This window comes from Phyllobates terribilis, unplaced genomic scaffold (genome assembly GCF_046119375.1).
Source record: "Phyllobates terribilis strain yellow unplaced genomic scaffold, ASM4611937v1 Scaffold_8__6_contigs__length_399053987, whole genome shotgun sequence".
In the NCBI taxonomy this organism is placed as follows: domain Eukaryota; kingdom Metazoa; phylum Chordata; class Amphibia; order Anura; family Dendrobatidae; genus Phyllobates; species Phyllobates terribilis.
In genome coordinates, this window is record NW_027362768.1 from 272,178,063 (window position 1) to 272,199,221 (window position 21,159).

Here is a 21,159-nt window from a genome sequence, read left to right on the forward strand (position 1 = left end):
AGGGGTGTGGAACACCCAGAAACGCGTAGGCATTTACCAATAGACAAGGATTTTATTATATGTTCCTGATTTGAGGATTTTTCAGCGGCGCGGATGTATATCTCTACCTTCACCGCCTTTGGATTTATTCTGGTCCTGTGGGACACCTATTGGAGATCCGCTGCAGCTGCCTTTTATATGTTATGGTAGTTGTGTCCTCACACAACCTAACCAGGTGAGAACCACCTTTTTACTATTATTCCCTATGTCTACAGGTGTAACCCTATTGGGCTTGCGCTCTCTCTCTCTTTGTATTCCCTCTACATTCTTTAAACACTACCAGCTGGATCTAACACCTTCTTCAGACCTTACTTTTGGTAGAAGGGTTCTGGAAGTGGTGATGCCTCCCTAAACGACACCTCTCTGCAATTCTCTCTATGGTGCCCTCATGGGGGAAGGAGAAAGACGTAGTTACTTACCGGTAATGGGATTTCTCGTACATTCCCTCCCTTCATGCATGGGTGTACACACTTATCTGTTACTTATATGTAGTCAGAGGTGTGCCTGGTAAACTCCTTAAAAATTTTACATTTTGTTACTAACCTGGGGTCCTCTCTGTGCTCTGTAAACAACTGATGAGGGAGAGAGGTACCGCCCTTTTAATCTGTAGGTTTCCTGTCCTTGAAGGGCAGATCCCATCTCTCTCCGTGGTGCCGTCATGGGCTCTGAGAAATGCCGTTATCGGTAAGTGACTACGTATTATTTTTTTTCCACATTACAAAAATTCCTGTGAAGCACCTGAAGGGTTAATAAACTTCTCGATTGTGGTATGAGCACCTTGAGGGGTGCAGTTTTTAGAATGGTGTCACTTTTGGGTATTTTCTGTCTTAAAGGCCCCTCAAAGTCTCTTCAAATGTGACGTGGTCCCTAAAAAAATGAGAAATCGCTAGTCAACTTTTAACCCTTATAACTTACTAACAATAAAAACTTTTGGTTCCAAAAATGTGCTGATGTAACGTAAACCTGTGGGAAATGTTATTTATTAACTATTTTGTGTGACATATCTCTAATTTAACGACATGAAAATTGCAAAATTTTCACAATTTTCACCAAATTGCCGTTTTTTTTTCACAAATAAACACAAGTCATATCGAAGAAAGTTTACCACTATCGTGAAGTACAATATGTCACAAAAAAGCAATCTCAGAATCAGTGGGATCCGTTGAAGCGTTCCAGAGTTATTACTTCATAAAGTGACAGTGGTCAGAATTGTAAGAATTGGCCTGGTCATTAATGTGCAAACCACCCTCGGGGGTAAAGGGGTTAAGCCCATGTTGATTATATAACTGCATCTTGAATATCTTTTTGTAACCAACTGAAATGCCAAGACTTGTGTCACTGTCCAAATAATTCTGGACCTAACTGAATGTACACTATGATGGCAATAAAACACTAAATTGCTAAGAGCTAAGCAACAGCTGGTATATTTTCTTAAATCATTGTTTTTATCATAGGTGAACATCAGATGGAGTTTATGGATTATGTGGCTGCTAAATTTCATGAAGAAGCTGGTATTTTTAAGCTTTTGGTAAACAAAAAGATTACAAATAAGTATCTGTCTAATCTATTTATCTATGAAATCTATCTGTCTGGTAGGGTCCCAAAAATAGGTTGCCACGCAGTCGAAAGGTGGCTGTTTCCATTAATAGTTTAAAAATTCACTAAAAACTTATTGTTATGGCCACATGTTATACTGAGTCATTTTTGTAGTGCAAATGATTGATTTCTATCTACTACTTAGCTCGCAACAGCTTCAGTAAAAAAGCATACATTGATTTATCAATGTTGAACACAACTCAATGATTAGCAGCATTAGAAACCCCTTAGGGTATGGGCCCAAGATCAGGCTGTATCAGCATTTTGGATGCATCGTATTTTCGCTGCGTCCGATCGCGCAGATAAATCCGCATGTGTTCATTGAACACATGCGGAGTTACCTTATCCTGTACATTCTATTGTGGAAATTTCTGTTGCTGAGACTAGCATTTCCACAACAGAAATTGACATGCTGTGGCTTGTAAATCCACGCCGCGGGTGAGTTAACGCGGCATCAAATAGAAGCACTGTGGGCACGGGATTTATAGAAATCCCATCCACTGTGCTTCTACTCTAGAACGCAGCATTTTGGACGCAGCGCAGGTGAGCTGCATCCAAAACGCTGCTATTACGGATCCTGGGTGCGCAGCCTTATTCACACATTGCAATAGAAAAAAATGTAACCCCTTTTTGACTAAACTCATTTTTGATTTTGTGCTTTTCTTTGAGGTAGGGAATGTGTAAAATTAGATAAATGATGATGCTGCAAACATATCAGAGGTGGTAGATGAACAGGATTCAAGAGGGTTGAACCTTTTAGAAAGTGACAAACTCTGTTACCTCAGAGCCAAAAAGTTGGGTCCCTTCTACTCGGGATGGAAATCCCAGAGTGGGGATTGAATATCATTTTTACTGTCTGAACCTGTGAGGCTTTGTCATTCTATAATGTTGAGTGTTTCTTTAAGGTTGAGGTCAGATGGCCGTTAGGGTTATCCAAGAGAATCAGGCCATTTATGCAAATGACACTTGGTGATCAGAGTGTCAGCATTGTGTGATCCGATACGAGAGAGAATCGGAGCAATCTGTGAGGAGAAGTGACGTGCCCCCTGGGCCGTGTGTGCACGCATTGGGGTTACCCGGAGCCGGGTCTCTGGGGGTTGTAGTCTCCGTGGCGGCGACCCGGTCCCGTGGCTCAGGGTGGTCAAACCAGTGGCAGTCTTTTATATGTTTTAGGTTAATGTCCGACTACGCCACCCGTGGATTGCGGTCAGGGTGTACCGCCGCTGCGAGGCAGACCGCTGAGGCTGGTGTTGTGTGCGCAGCAGAGAATGGGACAACTCAGTATAGTATAGCCTCAGCGCAGTGAGTGTGGATGATGAGAGTGATGGTGCACGGGTGTAGCGTCTGTCTGCACTCTTCCTGGCTACCTTGCTGTAAGCGAGTGGAAGTAGCCCACGTCCCTGAGCATACCGTGTAGTGCTCACCCGTATGGCTGGTGACTTGGGGCCTTCTGATAGCCTCTGCTCCTCGATGGCGGTGCTGGTCCCATGCTCGTGACTGAGCCTCCGGGCTTCTATGGCCAGAGGACCTGGAATCCCCTGCCGACTGGTTTCTGCTGCTGGACTTAGAGATCCTCACAGCCTCGGACTCCGTTGTCCGGTAGTAGTGTCTTCATCCAGGACGAGCTATATCTGCTTCCAGTCCCTGGCACTCAGCTCCTGCTCCTACAGAGTTCCTAGCTGTTGCTTTCCCTGTGTCTGCAACTTCACTCTCTACTCTCTCTGGAGCTTCACTTTCTCCTCTAACCCCGCCCGAGATCCAGTTTATATAGGGCAGGTTCCTCCCCTATCTGGTCTGGGACAGGAGGTGTTGCATGTTCAAGGGCTCCTGACCAGGGAACCTCCCACTTGCTCTCAGATGTGATATTTCTATCACTGTGGCAACCAGACCCCTCTGGTGCCACATTCCCCCCTAGTGAAATTTAGTACTCTGGGACTAAACACATTTTTGAAACATAATATAACAGGGTATAAACAATAATACAACAACATATGTACAAGAAGTTTAGTCTTTAGAGGTCACGGCGCGTCCGTGACCGGGTGTCCATGTCACCCAACGAGGTGAAGTCTTGCACGGTTCGGGGACCTGTCCAAAGCAAACCCCAAATGTTGGCCCTGGGCGTGGCTGCAAGGTGAAGCGAACTACTTTGGACCACATGGGGCCACGCCAGACAGGTTTTTCTTCCGTGGCCATCTTCGCAAGAGGCACCAAGTGCAACTATTTACAATGTAGTTCCGGTTATTCAGCGTCCATAACCTGACAGTCCAAATAAACCTGCAGGGTAACTAGAGGAACATAATTAATAAACAGGCAACAAAAACATAAACCATTTTCAGCATTTGCAATTTACAGGTTAATCCACATTCTAGATTCTCCAGCGAGCGGGCATCTGTCCTCTAGTGCTCCTGGTGGACCTACGTAACCCACTATCTGGCTCTGCACTACAGGGTGTAGGAGGTGTTGCGGGTAGGCCTGGCAGCTTCCTGCGTACTCTTTGGCTTACTAGGGGCACGACAGGCTCACTACTAGCAGAGGGTTGATTCTCCTGAGCTGCTGGTATGGATTCTTCTGCCTCCTGGGCCGGCTGCTCTTCCGACACTCCCTGTTCTTCTGTAGGCCCTTGAGGGGCTGGCTGGAGAAAGGTGAGGACAGGTACCACGACTGAGCTGTTGATCTGAGTCCAGGATCGGGGAAAGTCTCAGAGTACGGTACTGATCATTTCTTCCCTTTCCTCTGCGGGTTGAGAGTTCTCTTAATCTTCGTCAGTGCTTTGCAACTGCTCGGGACACTTTTTCAGGTGGTCTCTGGAGACAATGGCCGTGGTTTCTCCTCCATCCTTACTGATTATACAGATTTTTTGATTCTCATGGCGTGAAGGCAGTACGGTGTACGGTTCTTTCTCCCACTGATCATCCAACTTATGGAGCCGCCTCTTTCTCTTCAAGACCTGCTCTCCAGGTACCAGGGGAACAGCGGGAGCATGCTGGTTATAAGTCTTCTCTTGCCTTTCTCTTGCTTGATACAGACTTCGCTCGACGCTCTCTTGAACTTTCCGGTACTACTGCTGCCGTTCTGTATCCCAGTCTGCCTCTGGCGAGGTGTCCTCTGGTGTCAGGACTCCCATATCCAGGTCAATAGGCAGCTTACCAGGTCTTGCTCTCATTAGGTAAGCCAGGGTACAGTTGGTGGAACTTACTGGGATGTGGTTATACAGGTCCACCAGATCAGGCAGTTTCCCAGGCCACAGATTACGTTCTTCCAGGGGCAACGTTTTTAGCAAGTCTATCACCACCTGGTTCATTTTTTCACATAGTCCGTTGATCTGAGGGTGATAGGGCGTTGTTCTTATCTTCCTGCAGCCATACCAGTTGCAGAACTCCTGGAAGACCTCCGCTTCGAAGGCTGGTCCTTGGTCCGTCAACACTTGCTCCGGATACCCGTGTGGATGGCAGAAGTGCAGCTGGAAGGCTCTGGCTGCTGTTTGAGCTGTCAAGTCTTTGACAGGGACCACCACCAGGAACCGGGAGTAGTGATCTACGATGGTGAGGGCGTAGATGTACCCAGATCTGCTCGGAGCCAGTTTCACATGGTCCAGAGCTACCAGCTCCAGTGGCTGCCTGGTGATGTTGGGCTGCAGAGGAGTCTTCTGGCTGGCACAGTCCTTCCTTTTTAGGTTGCACGGGCCACAGTCTCTGCACCATCTCTCGATGGCTCCTCTCATGCCTACCTAGAAGAACCGTCCACGCAACAGGAACTCCAGCTTCTTCCATCCGAAGTGCCCTGCCCCGTCGTGGTATGCCTCCAGAACCATAGCCGCGTCTCGTCTCGGGACAACTACCTGCTAGGTCAGCTCATGTGTTCGGGAGTTGACCACTCTCCGGCACAGCTTCTCTTTGTAAAGAAACAGCTTACTTTTCTCTTTCCACAGTTGCTTGGTCTCCTCCGGAGCGTCTGGGTCAAGGCGGGCATCAGCCTGTGTCAGCATTTCCTTCACCAGACGGACTGCGGGGTCACTGTCTTGCATCTCCGCCCAGCCATAGTGGGGTAAGGGATTGAACGTAGCAGAGTGCCTGTCCCTTACACGGTGGGAATACTGGGTAATCCCATGACGGTGGAACGCCGGGAGTTCGATCTCTTCTAGTTCTTCTAGATCTTCTCCTCTGTCCAGTAAGTTTGGCATCCTGGACAGGGCATCCGCGTTGGCATTTGAGCGTCCCGCCCGGTATTTGATGGTGAATTCATAGTTGGACAGGCGGGCCATCCATCTCTGCTCCAGGGCACCTAGTTTTGCAGTGTTCAGGTGTGTCAACGGGTTGTTATCCGTGTACACGGTGAACTTGGAAGAGGCAAGGTAATGCTTGAAACGTTCGGTCACTGCCCACACCACTGCCAGGAACTCTAGCTTGAAGGAGCTATAATTCTCAGGGTTCCTTTCTGTGGGCCTTAGTTTCCAGCTGGCGTAAGCGATTACCCGTTCTCTCCCCTGCTGAATCTGGGACAGTATGGCTCCTAGCCCGATGTTGCTTGCGTCCATGTGGAGGATAAAGGGCTGGCCGTAGTCAGGGTACGCCAGGACTTCATCCCCCGTGAGGGCCATCTTCAGCTGGCGGAAGGACTCCTCTTCCAGCTTTTCCCACCTGAAGGGTGGCTTCTGGGTTTTGGCCTTCCTGGACTGGCCTATCAGGAGGTCCTGCATAGGAGCTGCCATTCTGGTGAAACCGGGAATGAATCTTCGGTAGTAGCCTACCAACCCGAGGAACTGCCGTACTTCCTTTACGCTGGAGGGTCTTGGCCAGTCCTTAATCACGGTGATCTTATCGGGGTCGGGAGCCACTCCGTCAGCACTCACCACGTGTCCCAGATACTGTACTTTTGGTTTCAGTAGATGAGACTTGTAGGGTTTCACCTTTAGGCCGTAGCTTGCCAGGACGTCAAACACTTCTGCCAGGTGTTTCAGATGGTCCTCGTAGGTCTTGGAATAAACGATGACATCGTCCAGGTATAACAGGACCGTCTCGAAATTCCGGTGTCCCAGACAGCATTCCATCAACCGCTGGAAGGTCCCCGGTGCGTTGGAGAGCCCGAACGGCATACAGTTGAATTCACTGAGACCCATCGGGGTGGTAAACGCGGTCTTCTCCTTGTCCGCCTCTGCTACAGGAACCTGCCAGTACCCGCTAGTAAGATCCAAAGTGGAGAAGAAGCTAGCAGATTTTAATGCAGCTAAAGATTCTTCTATCCTAGGTAACGGGTACGCATCTTTGTGTGTGATTCGGTTGACCTTTCTGTAGTCTACACACATTCTCATGGTGTTGTCTTTCTTTTTCACTAGAACTAGTGGAGCTGCCCATGGGCTACAGCTGTCCCTGATTACCCCAGCCTCCTTCATGTCTCGCAACATCCCCTTTGCATGCTGATAGTGTGCAGGGGGTACAGGTCGGTATCTTTCTTTTATGGGTGGATGGTCTCCTGTGGGGATGTGATGTTCTACCCCCTTTACTCGCCCGAAGTCTAGCAGGTGTTTACTAAAGACTCTTTCGTACTCCTGAACCACCCGGTAGACTCCCTGTTTTTGGTGTGATGGAGTGGAGTCAGTACCCAAATGCAGCTGCTGACACCAGTCCTCCATATGTTTCTTAGAGCCGTTACCTTCCTCTGATTGAGACGGAGGTAAGAGTTCTACGGCCTTTACAGAATTTTGGTTTATGGTGAACAATTTGGCTAGCATGGCATACCGGGGCAGGTATACTTCTCTCTCCCCGATATTTAAGATGCGGACAGGCACCCTCCCATGGCGTACATCGACCACCCCCCGTGCTGTCAAAATGGTGGGCCTACTGTCCAAGTAGACGGGTTCGACCATTGCTTGGTAGTCTCTGCCTCTTAGACCAATAGCTGCCCGGCACCATATCATCATCTCACTTTTCGGGGGCATGGCAATAAGGAACGGGTCACACATTCTCATGCTACCAATCTCACCACCAGATAGTTCCACCTGTTGCCGTTTCATCAACGCCCGGATCTCCTTTTGTAGGACACGCTGCTGGCTGGAACTGGCGTTCATGGCAACCTGCTGTAAAATGAGAATTATCTCTGCAAGACAATTTTCAATCACGTTAGTACCCAAGCTTATTTTAGGGTGACTCTCACGACGGTCAATGTCCACAATAATCAGTCCTTGTGCCGCCAGTTCAACTTTACCGATTTTAATGGTCACCTCTTTGAATCCCACCTGCAGCACGGGCTGACCATTGCTGGCGATGATACTCAGGTCGTCATCTGGGTAGCGGGTTATGTCCGAGTCATTCCAGTACCGCTTAAAGAGCACATAAGGGATGGTAGTCACCTGTGACCCGGTGTCTAGTAGGGCAATCATAAGAATGCCATCCAGTACCACAGGCAAGACTGGACGTCCCCCTACGTATTTATCACGCCAGTTCGATGGGCCTGATGATCTTATACATGGGGGTTGGCCCTCTGCCCCAGGTTGTGCCCGTTTAAATGACCTTGCCATATGTCCTGGTTGATTGCAGCGGCGGCTGATGGGTTGCCCGTCCTCGTTGTATTGGTCGCTGGGTCTTCCTCTGGGCGATGGGATCCTCCTCTGTCGGCACCACGGGACGTCCTCCGGTCCGGATGCCAGCTGGATCTTTCCTGGAGGAGAGACCTGTAAAGACTGCACAGTTCTGGTTAGCGCGGCAACGCTTTTGGTTAGCTCTTGGACCTGATGGTGCAGGTCTGTAGCCGGGTTGTTGTCCAAAGCCTGCGCATCAGCTCCCACAGGCCCTGCAGACAAGGGCGCTGCCTCCTTGGGATAAGTGATAGCGGGGCGCCTTTGGGTTACAGTGCCACCCGGTGCCGGTTCTCGGAGCACCCGGATGGCTCTGTCCTTGAACTGTGCAAAATCTAAATCAGGGTCCTGTAGGGCCATTGCCCGCAACTGGGTTTGGTGGGCATTGGACAGTAGACCCTCTATGAATTGTTCAGTCAACAGCTTATCTTCATTCCGCACGCTGTCAGGGTCTGCCTGCTTAATGGCTCTCAGGGCCTCCTGAAAGTTCAAAGCATAGTCCCTTATACTTTCTTGTGCCCGTTGCTTGCACCCGTAAAATCTTAGTTTAAACTCTGCTGAGGTGCGGGTATCAAAAGTGTCCTTTAGACGGGCCAGTATTTCTCTGACAGTCCCCTTCTCCCGTGGTGGCCAGGACTTAACCTCCCTTTGGGCTGCTCCGATTAACTGGCCCACCAAGATGCTCACTTTTTGCTCTTCTGTCAGGGGGTATACTTGGAAGAGGCTGTTTAGCCTTTCCTTAAAGTCACTTAGGGTGTGTGACTCCCCTGAGTACTGGGGTAGCCATGCCGCTCCGGGGATATATGGCATCGTGAACGGCATCACTGCGGCAGCAGCCGCGCTGGCGGTGGGAGCTCCCTCCATTCCTGGTATCTTCCGCCCCCCTAGTTAACCGTGGCCTACCTCTTGTTGCTCTTCCTCCGTCGGCCGCGGCTCCGCAAGTGATCGTCGGGGTTGAGGACCTTGCGTCGCGTGCTGATGACGTCGGCGTCCGCTGTGCTCCTTCCAGGACCTTGCGCAGCGTCCGTGCGTAAGGCGGGGCTTCAGCTGTCGCGCGCTTTCGTTGTCCACGCCCCTCTTCTTCCCGCGCGGCGTCCCGAAGATGGCGCCTAATGGCGGGAAAACGACTGCGGATGGCGGGAAAACGGCTGCGGATGGCGGGAAACTTCACCACGGCAGGTATGACAGTCTTTTGAAGGCACGCAGTACCCGGTGGTTGCGGGCACAAAATCGTGCCGACTACGCCAAAGTTGACGCGCCCCCTGGGCCGTGTGTGCACGCATGGGGGTTACTCGGAGCTGGGTCTCTAGGGGTTGTAGTCTCCGTGGCGGCGACCCGGTCAAACCAGTGGCAGTCTTTTATATGTTTTAGGTTAATGTCCGACTACGCCACCCGTGGATTGCGGTCAGGGTGTACCGCCGCTGCGAGGCAGACCGCTGAGGCTGGTGTTGTGTGTGCAGCAGAGAATGGGACAACTCCCCACGGGAGGAGTATAGCCTCAGGGCAGTGAGTGTGGATGACGGGAGTGATGGTGCACCGGTGTAGCTGGAACGACTCAGAGTCTTTGCAGTGCAGTACAGGGTCTTTACTGATGATGATAAGGCGGACCCTCCCGGGAGTACTGGCTAGCATAAGAGGCCGGGTCAGTCTGTGAACAAACAGGAGTTCCCCTGGCCAGGTGGAGTTGTAGGCCTCCCCGTCTGTCTGCACTCTTCCTGGCTACCTTGCTGTAAGCGTGTGGAAGTAGCCCACGTCCCTGAGCGTACCGTGTAGTGCTCACCCGTATGGCTGGTGACTTGGGGCCTTCTGATATCCTCCGCTCCTCGATGGTGGTGCTGGTCCCTTGCTCGTGACTGAGCCTCCGGGCTTCTATGGCCAGAGGACCTGGAATCCCCTGCAGCTGGTTTCTGCTGCTGGACTTAGAGATCCTCACAGCCTCGGACTCCGTTGTCCGGTAGTAGTGTCTTCAGCCAGGGCGAGCTATATCTGCTTCCAGTCCCTGGCACTCAGCTCCTGCTCCTACAGAGTTCCTAGCTGTTGCTTTCCCTGTGTCTGCAACTTCACTCTCTACTCTCTCTGGAGCTTCACTTTCTCCTCTAACCCCGCCCCAGATCCAGTTTATATATGGCAGATTCCTCCCCTATCTGGTCTGGGACAGGAGGTGTTGCATGTTCAAGGGCTCCTGACCAGGGAACCTCCCACTTGCTCTCAGACGTGATATTTCTATCACTGTGGCAACCAGACCCCTGGGGTGCCACAGAAGATGGAGAACAAAATTTCTCCATCCTCTCCATTATCAGTGCTCGGAAATCGGACTGCATCCATAACAAGGAAAGGTAGAGGGCACCACCATAAATAAAGTCGGGATCTACTTATCACATACCCAGTGCAGAACATGGAAAAAGCAAAGAAAAAGAAGGTATGCGAAGACAAGGAACACCTGACTAAAATATATATTTATTTATTAAATGACACCCAAGGCCAAAACAAAGAAATATTAAAAACACTTAAAAAGTAAAAATGGCCATAACAGTATAACAAAGCAAAAAACAACACCTGTTCACACCTATTTCTTGTTTTGGAAGTGCCGTCAGTTTTTTCTGTTTCTATGTATAAACTTTGACTGAGCACTCCGCTTCTATGTCACAGGCGATTTTAATTGCAGCAGGATCTTATTATCCTGCACACAAGCAGACATAGTCACTTAGAGATGAGTTTACATTGATAGGGTCCTGGTATTTTTGAGAAACGCCTTACCGTGGCTACCAGGTACACATGAATTGGCCAATTTATGCACTAAGATTTCTCACTTATTTCTATTTTCCCAAAGCAGTAATGCTATTCATATTTCTTATATTTCATGTTTGTATACTTAGCTTCCCAGTGTGCTGCTTTGTTTGTTAATTAATAACAGTATAACGGACCACAACACTATAGTGTTGAAGTCTAATCCACCCGTCTGTAAGATGGTACATAAGGTACCAATAATCAGTAAGCCAAATGTTATGGCCATTTGTGCTTTTTTTTAAGTATTTTTAATATGTCTTTGTTCTGGCTTGTGTGTCATTTAATAAATAAATATATATTTTAGTCAGGTTATCCTTGTCTTTGTACACCTTCTTTTTGCTTGTTTTTTCCATAATCGGACTGCATCCGAATCAGATATCATTTCAGTGTAGTCTGATGGTTTCCATGCACTCATTGCCTTGCAGCGCCAAGTGTGATCCAAATATCGCTTCAAACTTGGACATGCTGCAATTTTTTTCCTCGGACCAAGCAAAAAATTGGACCTGTGTGCGGCCTCATAGACTAACATTGGTCCGAGTGCAACCTGATGTTTTGTTGGATCGCGCTCAGACAGTGGTGTCAGCGATCCCTAAGCCATTCATGCAGAGATTAAAGTATGCTGTTGGTTGAACTGTTGTTTAACAAACTGTTGTAATACCGACAGTGCCATATACATCTTAGTCCATATTGCCCATTCAACTTGGCCATATATATATATGTTCAGTGACAATGGGCACAAAACAAAAATTATTTCTGAAAATATTCTTTCAACAAAAGGTCTTTTATGAATGATTGATCTTTCATTGAACAAAAGATCTTCTTCCAACTTTCAGCCTAAGGCTATTTGGTCAGTATTCGGTCAGTATTTTTTCTCAGGAGTGGGAGCCGAAACCAGGAGTGGGTGATAAATGCGGAATTGGTGACTTGTTTCTGTCATACCTTTTCTCTGATTGTTCCTCACCTGGTTTTGGCTCCCACTCCTGAGAAAAAAATACTGACCAAATACTGATAGTGGGGCCGTGGGCTAATAAACAGAACTGACTTCATTTCAAATGATGATACTCTTTGTTTGTTTGGTTAAAACAATAGTTCGTTCTTCCGTATTTTCCTGAGGAATGATCGTTTTGGTTGAAAGAATTAATTTTCATTGACTTTAAAGCGAATATGTCACCAGATTTTTGACACCACACGTGAGAGCAGCAAAACGTACAATAGAGCGAGCCAAAGACCGTTTCCAGCGATGTGTCCCTTACATGGCTGCTTGCCGTAGTTTTGATAATCTTCTACAGATAACAGTGATTTTATCACTAGAGGACTAGTAAACTTGCTGTCATGTAGTCCGCCATATTCAGGATCTCTGTATAACCCCGCCCTACCACTGATTGCTAGCTTTCTGCCTATGCACAGTTTACACGGAAAGCTGCCAATCAGTGGTGTGAGCGGATTATACAGAGCTCAGCATTCAGGTAACTGGTAGATCTGCAGCAGATAAAACTGTGATTTTAGCAAAATTGCACCATGCAACCCAATAAGTGACGCATCGTTACAATCAGGGTCTCTGCCTCTACATCATGCTGCTCTGACAGATTCCCGTTAAAGCGAATATGGCAGCAGGATTTACCCCTATTTACTGATTACAGAGCTGCATTTGTCATTTCACACTAATTTCTAGCGACCCCAATGTTTAGGCAAGTTCATAGCACAATCAGAAAATCACTTTATTATTATTGTGGTGCTAGATATTATAATTAGCTGGACTAGTCTAAGAAGCATGCACTTAGGCCCCTATTCATCATTGTTAAAGGGAATCTGTCACCCCCTGGGACCTATCGGACCTCTAATATGGGCATACAGGTGATAGAAATGTAAATCTATTGTCACGCCAGGTGTGGGAAAGACTTAGTGCAACACTGAGGGAAGAGGGAAAGGGAGCCCAGACACTAGGGAAAGGGGGAAGTGGAGACCTCCTAGTCTAGTCTAGTGTCACCTTGTCTCAACTACCATCCCTATATTGCCTCTACAGCAATTGCTGCACACATGCCTCGCCCTGTCTTTCCCTGGCTTATGGCTAAGGCTAGGGATGGGAGGAGATGAGCACTAGTCGATCTCAGCTAAACACTATAGAAAACAAGGGTAGACAAACAGTGGGGATTGCTTAGCTTTATACGACTCCAAATGTGCACACGGACTCAAGCTTCAGAGAGGACGAAGCACTGCTCCTGCCAAAACCTCACAAGTAGAAATGAATATAGCCGACACCTCCCTCTCAGACACACCAGGTATATATACACCCAGGCCAGGAGCTAATTAGCAAGAGGGAGGTACTGCAACTGCACGGCGACTGTCTATCACCTCTGATACACCTGTGACATCTATACATACCTGTATGGCCCATATTAGAGGTCTGCTTGTTTTGAAATATCCTTTTATGAAATTTGTTTTCCTATGCTTGGCATCCGGGGGACGCCAAGAATTCCCTGCATACTTACTTGGAGACGCCAAGAAATCCCCACCTACCTACTTAATTTACATATCCCCCCCTCCTCTGCCATCCCGTGCATGTCACAGGGCCCTGTGATGTGCAGTCTAAGTCTGCATATCCCCCGCATGCGCAATGCGCCTATAACGTAAGGCGTATTTTTTTTTCTCTCGGCCCTATTTTACACTGCTGGGCTCTAGTGCACAGTTTACTTACAATGGTAAAGTATACACTAAAAAGGTAAAAGACAGAATTTAACTGAATCCTTCAACAGATTGAATGCTCATAATGCAAAATAAATGGCAACGAATTTTCAGCCATGTCAGACTATTAAGCAATTTCTATATCCACCGCTCACATTTTCACCATTTTTCTGTTACAATATATATCAATTTGAGACCATGCATTGCCATTTTTTACAGTATGCATTTTTTTTTTGACACTTCACAGACTGTAGAAGTGAAATCCTATGTTTTGAATATTTAACTTCTAGTTTTTGAAAATAAAAAGAAGTTATTTTTAACTTATTTAAAGGCTATGCTAACTTTGTCAGTAATGTTCAGGCTATGATCAATTTCTGATCTTGATTTCAGATTATTGATTCAATAATGGCTCTCTTCCGAGTGGATTTTAGTGGGCGTGGAGAGTTGGCTGAAGACAGCAGAAACTAGCTCAGATGCTGTCTAGGCTTCAGAAAATTTCAGAAGGTGAGTTTCCTAAATTAATAACATTTTGTTATTTTAAAAGACAGCAATCACTTCAACAAGCACCGTGCCAAATACTGTCTGCTTTTGTATACAGGATTTATAAGCAAATACTCATACATATGGTGGTATCATGTCACAAGGCAAAATTGATAACTATGTGGCTTGGTGAACAAAACATTGAAATTTTGGATAATTGACCAGGAAACTTCCCAGATCTCAATCACGTTGAGTTGGGCTGTGGTCAAGCAAAAAATGGGTGGACAAACAAAAACACCAAAATCGTGATAAAGCACTGATTAGACAAAAATGGGCTGTCATCAGTCAGGATTTGGCCCAGAAAATGATATCCAGCTACCAGAGTGAAGGGCAGATATCTTTAAAAATAACGATCAACCCTGTAAATTTTATGCGTTTGCATAAACTTGATGTATTTGTCAATAAAAGTTAAAAATGTATAAAATGCTGATAATTGTACGTCAGTAACCATAGAAATATCCAACTAAAAGATCTAAAAACACCAGAATTTGTCAGTCTTAAACATTTGGCCGCAACTTTATTTTCATGTGGCACCTGTAACAGCTTATTCTGCAGCCCATTCTTTAAAGCGATTCTGTCAGCACCGAATGACTGTTCAAACCAAGTACAGGCTCTCAGTGCTTCACGGCGGGGCCAATCATTTAAATACACCTTCTCACCTGTTTGGTTTTCATCTATAGGCTGGTCTTCTTTGGCTCTATGAAGACTGAGCTGTCAATCAAAGAAGAGGGGGACATACAGGGGCAGATACAGGGAAAAACAAGCAGATGGAAGGTGTACAAGTATTTAAATGATTAGCCCCGCCGTAATGCACCGAGCGGCGGGACTTAGTTTGAACAGTCATTCTGTGCTGTCCGTTCAAGGTCTCATGCAGACAAGAATATTATATAAACATGTGCTATCCAAGCTAAAATTGCCACATGTATATAAAAAACGGACACAGAGAGGGCATATGGATGACAATATGGATGAAAATTGGACGATTTTTCCTATGCTTTTTTAAACTCTGGTTAAGGGCTCGCTCACATGAACGTATAACACGGCCGAGTGCTAGCCGATGTTTTATTACTTGGACCAATGTTATACTGTGGGGCAGTGCACTCAGATGTCATCCGAGTACAGTCCTACATCCATGGACACAAACAATGGAGAGGATGGAGAAATTACGTTCTCCATCTTCTCCACCCCTGTGATCCGATTCTCGCATGGGAGATAATCGCATTACACTTAGATTACACTCTCCTGAGTACACCGATACCTCATATGTGGAGGAAAACTACTTTTGAGGCACAGTGCAAAGCCCAGAAGGGAAGAAGCGCCATGTTGGAGTTCAGATTTTGCTGGAATGGTTTGAGGGTGCCATGTCACATTGACTGAGCCCCTGAGGTGTCAGAACAGCGGAAACACTCCATAATTGATGTCATTTTACAAACTACATCTCTCAATGAATTCATCTAGGGGGTGCAGTGAGCATGTTGACACCACATGTGCCTCACAGAAATTTATATCATTGGGTGGTGAAGGATGAAAAATTACATTTTTACCGCTGAACTGTTTTAGCCCCAAATTTTTAATTTTTATAAGGGCTAATAGGAAAAAATGGACATCTCAGTTTGTTGTGCAATTTCTCCTGAGTATGCGAATACCTTACATGTAATCGGGAATTTGAGGCACAGTACAAAACTAAGAAGGGAATGAGTGCCATAATTTAGTGCAGATTTTACTGCCATGATTTTTAGGTGCCATGACCCACTGGGAAAGTGGACTTTGAGGGGGCCTACATATTGGAAATTCCCCAAAAGTGATACCATTTTAAAAACCGCACCCCTCAAATACTTTAAAACTGTTGTTAGGAAATTTTTTAACCCTTCAATTGCTACACAGAAATTAATGCAAAGTGAAAAAAAAAATTCAATTAAATTTTACCACTAAAATCTTGCTTTAGCCCCAAATTTCTCACTTTTGCAAGAGGTAACACCAAAAAGTAGACCCTACAATTTGTTACCCACTTTCTTACAAATGCGTCGATTCCACACATGTAGTCAAAAAGTTCTGTTTGGACAAACGGCAGAGCTCGGAGTGGAAGGAGCAATATTTGAATTTTGGAACACAAATTTGGCTGAAAGTGATGGTGGGCACCATGTCGAATTTGCAGGGCTCCTACGGTGCCTAAACAGCAGAAATCCCCAGATAACTGATCCCATTTTGGAAACTACACCCTCAAGCATTTTATCTAGGGGTATAGTGAGAATTTTTAACCTACAGGTACGACACAGAATTTGATAACATTAGGTGATCATATTGAAAAAGTTAATTTTTTTCACAACAATCTTGCTTTAGCCCAAAATTTCTCACTTTTGCAAGAGGTAACACCAAAAAATGGACCCTACAGTTAGTTACCCATTTTCTTATGAGCGTGGCGATACCCCATATGTACAGGTGCATCTCACTAAATTAGAATATCGTCAAAAAGTTAATTTATTTCAGTTCTTCAATACAAAAAGTGAAACTCATATTATATAGTCATTACAAACAGAGTGATCTATTTCAAGTGTTCATTTGTATTAATGTTGATGATTATGGCTTACAGCCAATGAAAACACAAAAGTCATTATCTCAGTAAATTAGAATACTTTATAACAGTTTGAAAAATGTTTTTAAAATCTGAAATGTTGGCCTACTGAAATGTATGTTCAGTAAATGCACTCAATACTTGGTCAGGGCTCCTTTTGCATCAATTACTGCAGCAATGCGGCGTGGCATGGAGGCGATCAGCCTGTGGCACTGCTGAGGTGTTATGGAAGCCCGGGTTGCTTTCATAGCAGCCTTCAGCTCGTCTGCATTGTTGGGTCTGGTGTCTCTCATCTTCTTCTTGACAATACCCCATAGACTCTCTATGGGGTTAAGGTCAGGCAAGTTTGCTGGCCAATCAAGCACAGTGATACTGTTGTTTTTAAACCAGGTATTGGTACTTTTGGCAGTGTGGACAGGTGCCAAGTCTTGCTGGAGAATGACATTTCCATCTCCAAAAGCTTGTCGGCAGGGAGAAGCATGAAGTGCTCTAAAATTTCCTGGTAGACGGCTGCACCGACTCTGGTCTTGATAAAACACAGTGGACCTACACCAGCAGATGACATGGCTCCCCAAAACATCACTGATTGTGGAAACTTCACACTAGACCTCAAGCAGCTTTGATTGTGGCCTCTCCACTCTTCCTCCAGACTCTGGGACCTTGATTTCCAAATGAAATGCAAAATTTACTTTGCATTTACTTAGTGTCAATGACTGCCTTCTGGACATCTGTCAAGTCAGCAGTCTTCTCCATGATTGTGGAGCCTATTGAAACAGACTAAGGGACCTTTTTAAATGCTTAGGAAGCCTTTGCAGGTGTTTTTTGTTAATCTAATTTACTGAGTTAATGACTTTTGTGTTTTCATTGGCTGTAAGCCATAATCATCAACATTAACACAAATGAACACTTGAAATAGATCACTCTGTTTGTAATAACTCTATATAATATATGAGTTTCACTTTTTGTATTGAAGAACTGAAATAAATTAACTTTTTGATGATGTTCTAATTTAGTGAGATGCACCTGCAGTCAAAAAGTTATGTTTAGACAAACAGTAGGGCTCAGATCGGAAGGAGCAATATTTGAATTTTGGAGCACAAATTAGCTGAAATAAATTGCGGGTGACATGTCACATTTGCAGGGCCTCTGAGGCGCCCAAACAGCAGAAGCCTCCCACAATTGACCCTATTTTGGAAACTGCACCCACAAGGATAGGGTCCATCACAGTGATCAAATGGAACCAATAGGTAAAATTCCTCCTGTTGCCATGTGACGGCCGACAGGTATCGTCATCTTTTTTCTGGAAAAGGAGACGGAGGGCCAGGGGATGGATCAGCAGGACCCAGGGAATGGCGGAGGTAGCGGGGAGGGGTTTGGGGACATCATTTCTCTCTCCTCTGACATGTATATCATGTCAGAAGAGAGAGAAATTATTTTAATAGCTGGCACACTTTTTTTTTTTTACTTGATCGCCGTTTTTCATTGAATAACAGCGATCACGTGATCGGGGACTGGAAAATATGGCCCTGATCATGTTCTCCCCAGGTAGCTGAGACCCTGGAGATTTTTGGACTCTGGGGGGCGCTATAGACCTATTCCCGATTGCCGTTTTAAAACGGCAATGAGGGAATAAGGCCCCTAAGCGGCCGCTGTTTTAATGTGTATCGGCGGTCGTTAAGGGGTTAAAGCACTGCTTTACAGCTTCCGTGCATATATTTTGTTATGTACATGAGAACAAATCCAATTTGATTCTACAATGAAATAACTTTTCTAATTGTGCCATTTATTTCTTTAGAGTACAATGTTGCTGTATTTATTACAAATCAGATGACTGCTGATCCAGGGGCCACAATGATGTAAGTTACAAATCAAGTTTGAATGGTAGAAATCACAAATTTTACGGTCACATCACTTTGATATGATCTATATCACATCATGTCACATTCAGGGAGAAAAATAAAATGGAGACACCAATATTGGTTTCCAAAAATGATGAAGAAAGGAATGCAGTAGGCAATGTGGTTTGTCCTGATGAAGAAGTCTGTGAACTTTGAAATGCGTTGATAATTAAAAAACACAATTCTCTACACGTTGCCTCTTGGATTCCTTTCTTCATCATTTTTGGAAACCAATATTGGTGTCTTCGGAGCAGAAAAGATCTATTCTCCTTTTTATCCTTCTCTCTGAATGCTTCCTTGGATCTGCAGCAGTAGTTTTCTGAACTTTTTATGGTGTTGTGGACCCACAACCTTCCTTGGTGAGCACATCTCTGCATCTACTGTTCTCCCATTCTCTATCCTTGTAAGACCCTATTTTGCGCTATTGTCGTCCAGCTTTCCTATTGGACATCATATCACATGGCATTCCCACTGATCAGCTGTTATTTGCTCTAGTGGCCACATGAATTAAACACATGTAATAATGCTGCTGGACATATTCATCAAGATTAAGAGTCCACTGCCAGGTATTGCAGAGGAGGTTCTATTCAAAAGACCCAGCATCAGCTGCTACACATTGATTGGAGCTGCACTTTGTTGCTCTGTTCCATGTGCTTACATCTGGCAGCCAACACAGCAAATAACCTATCGGTGGGAGCCCCAGGTATCAGCCACCACCGATATCATATTTATGACCTATCCTTCCGATAGGTCATCAATATGATATAACCAGACAACACCTTTACACCTGTCATGTCCAAGGATTTCAGATATGGCAAAAAAGGCAATGTTTTTTAAATCATCTTTGCGTGTGGCTGTTTATCCTTTATTTGCACCAAATTTGCTCTTTCTCCAATTTTTACTCAATTCCTCCACTTGAGTGAGAATTGCAACTTTTTAAAAACTTCTCCATCCACAAATCAAAAGTGGAAAGAGCAGCATAAAATATATAATTATAACCTCAATTTGACTGAAAAGACTCAATGTCAGGGTATTTACCATCATCAGTGCAAAATAGGAGTACTGGTTGGCTAGGCAAAAGGGCTTTGTCAGGGAGTCCAAGAAGTATAATTTCTGTTTGTGAAGAGAGCCAAATTGGTGAATGTAAACCCGTAAGACATGCATATTGGATGGATGTAACCCTAATTATCATAAACCTATAAATATACTGAACATTATGAAGTTACTACATAGTGTGTTCCAATCTGAAAACAGAAAAAAGCATGCAGGGTATATATACAGTACATCTGTATAATACCATATGGGGACCAGTATTTTATACGTATCGCCACAGCAACAGGGGTAATTTTGTTGCAATTGTGGCATCCTATTAAAGTACTATCGAGTTCAAGTGAGGGCTTTAGGATGACCCATTATTTCACAAATATTTGTAAGGCCTCACTCAGATATTCATAAATCACGTCTTGTGTTCTATCTGTGTTTCATACCTTTCAAAAGCCATGGTGTGGTTCAGAGTTGGGCTAATTTTTTTGAGTGGAATTGAGTTCTACTTGAATTTTACAAAAATCCGTATTTTCCAGAATGTGGATTTTTTGTAATTCCCTCTTTGCAAACTAAGCAAAATTCAGTCTGATGACCGCCATTTTACTGAACTGGAGTGGGCTGGAATAAGGTTACAAACAATAAATTAAACAATGCTCACCTTGCCGGCCACCTCTACTACTTGCTCATACCCGTATGGTCCTTGGTGCATTTTCTTACCACCGATGTGTGCTGAAACCCCAGGCATCTTCACGCTAGGCCGAGATTTCTGGTTTTGACAAGGCCTGGTATGACACTGCGCATGCGTGAGGATGTCCTTGACCTAGTCGCAGCCAGAAGTCCCTGTCCAGAGTGCAAGTCGTAATGTCACGACGTACACTGCGACTTTAGGACCTGCATTCTAAACCGTGACTTCCAGCCCCGACTAGGCAAAGCAGATATCTGCACACGCATGTTATAAGGTTATGATGTGCAACATCTACATCTTACGTTTACTATGCCCTGGGGATCTCTCCAGACCCTAAAGCATAATAAGAGACATTCAATTAATGCAGAATACAGCATGCAAAAACAATCGTAGCATGCTGCTATTGCATCCGTGAATCGGATCACACACACCCATTAAGCCTATGGATGCATGTGAAACATCGCACTGCACTTAGATATCACCCGAGTGCAGTGCGATTCCTGCAGACGCCGGCAATGGAGGAGGTGGAGAAATTAATTTCTCGGTCTCCTCCGCAGCTGTGCTGCGATCTTCTCATGCGAGAGGATTGAAGCACCGAGCACGGACTGTCGGATCCCACTTGCAGCCGAGCAGGAGCATATCCCGCTTGCGTCTCCGGCCTAAGAAATAATCTAGTGCATGCTGTGATTTTTTTCATGTACAAATTTTGTCAGTGAAAAAAAAACGCTCATCTGAGCAGCCAATT

The 21,159-nt window shown here is 45.5% G+C and overlaps 1 pseudogene; it reads left to right on the top strand.

Moving 5' to 3' along the window:
* The window catches only part of LOC141156620 (meiotic recombination protein DMC1/LIM15 homolog), a 175,195-nt pseudogene that overhangs the window by 145,058 nt on the left and 8,978 nt on the right, over nucleotides 1-21,159 (top strand).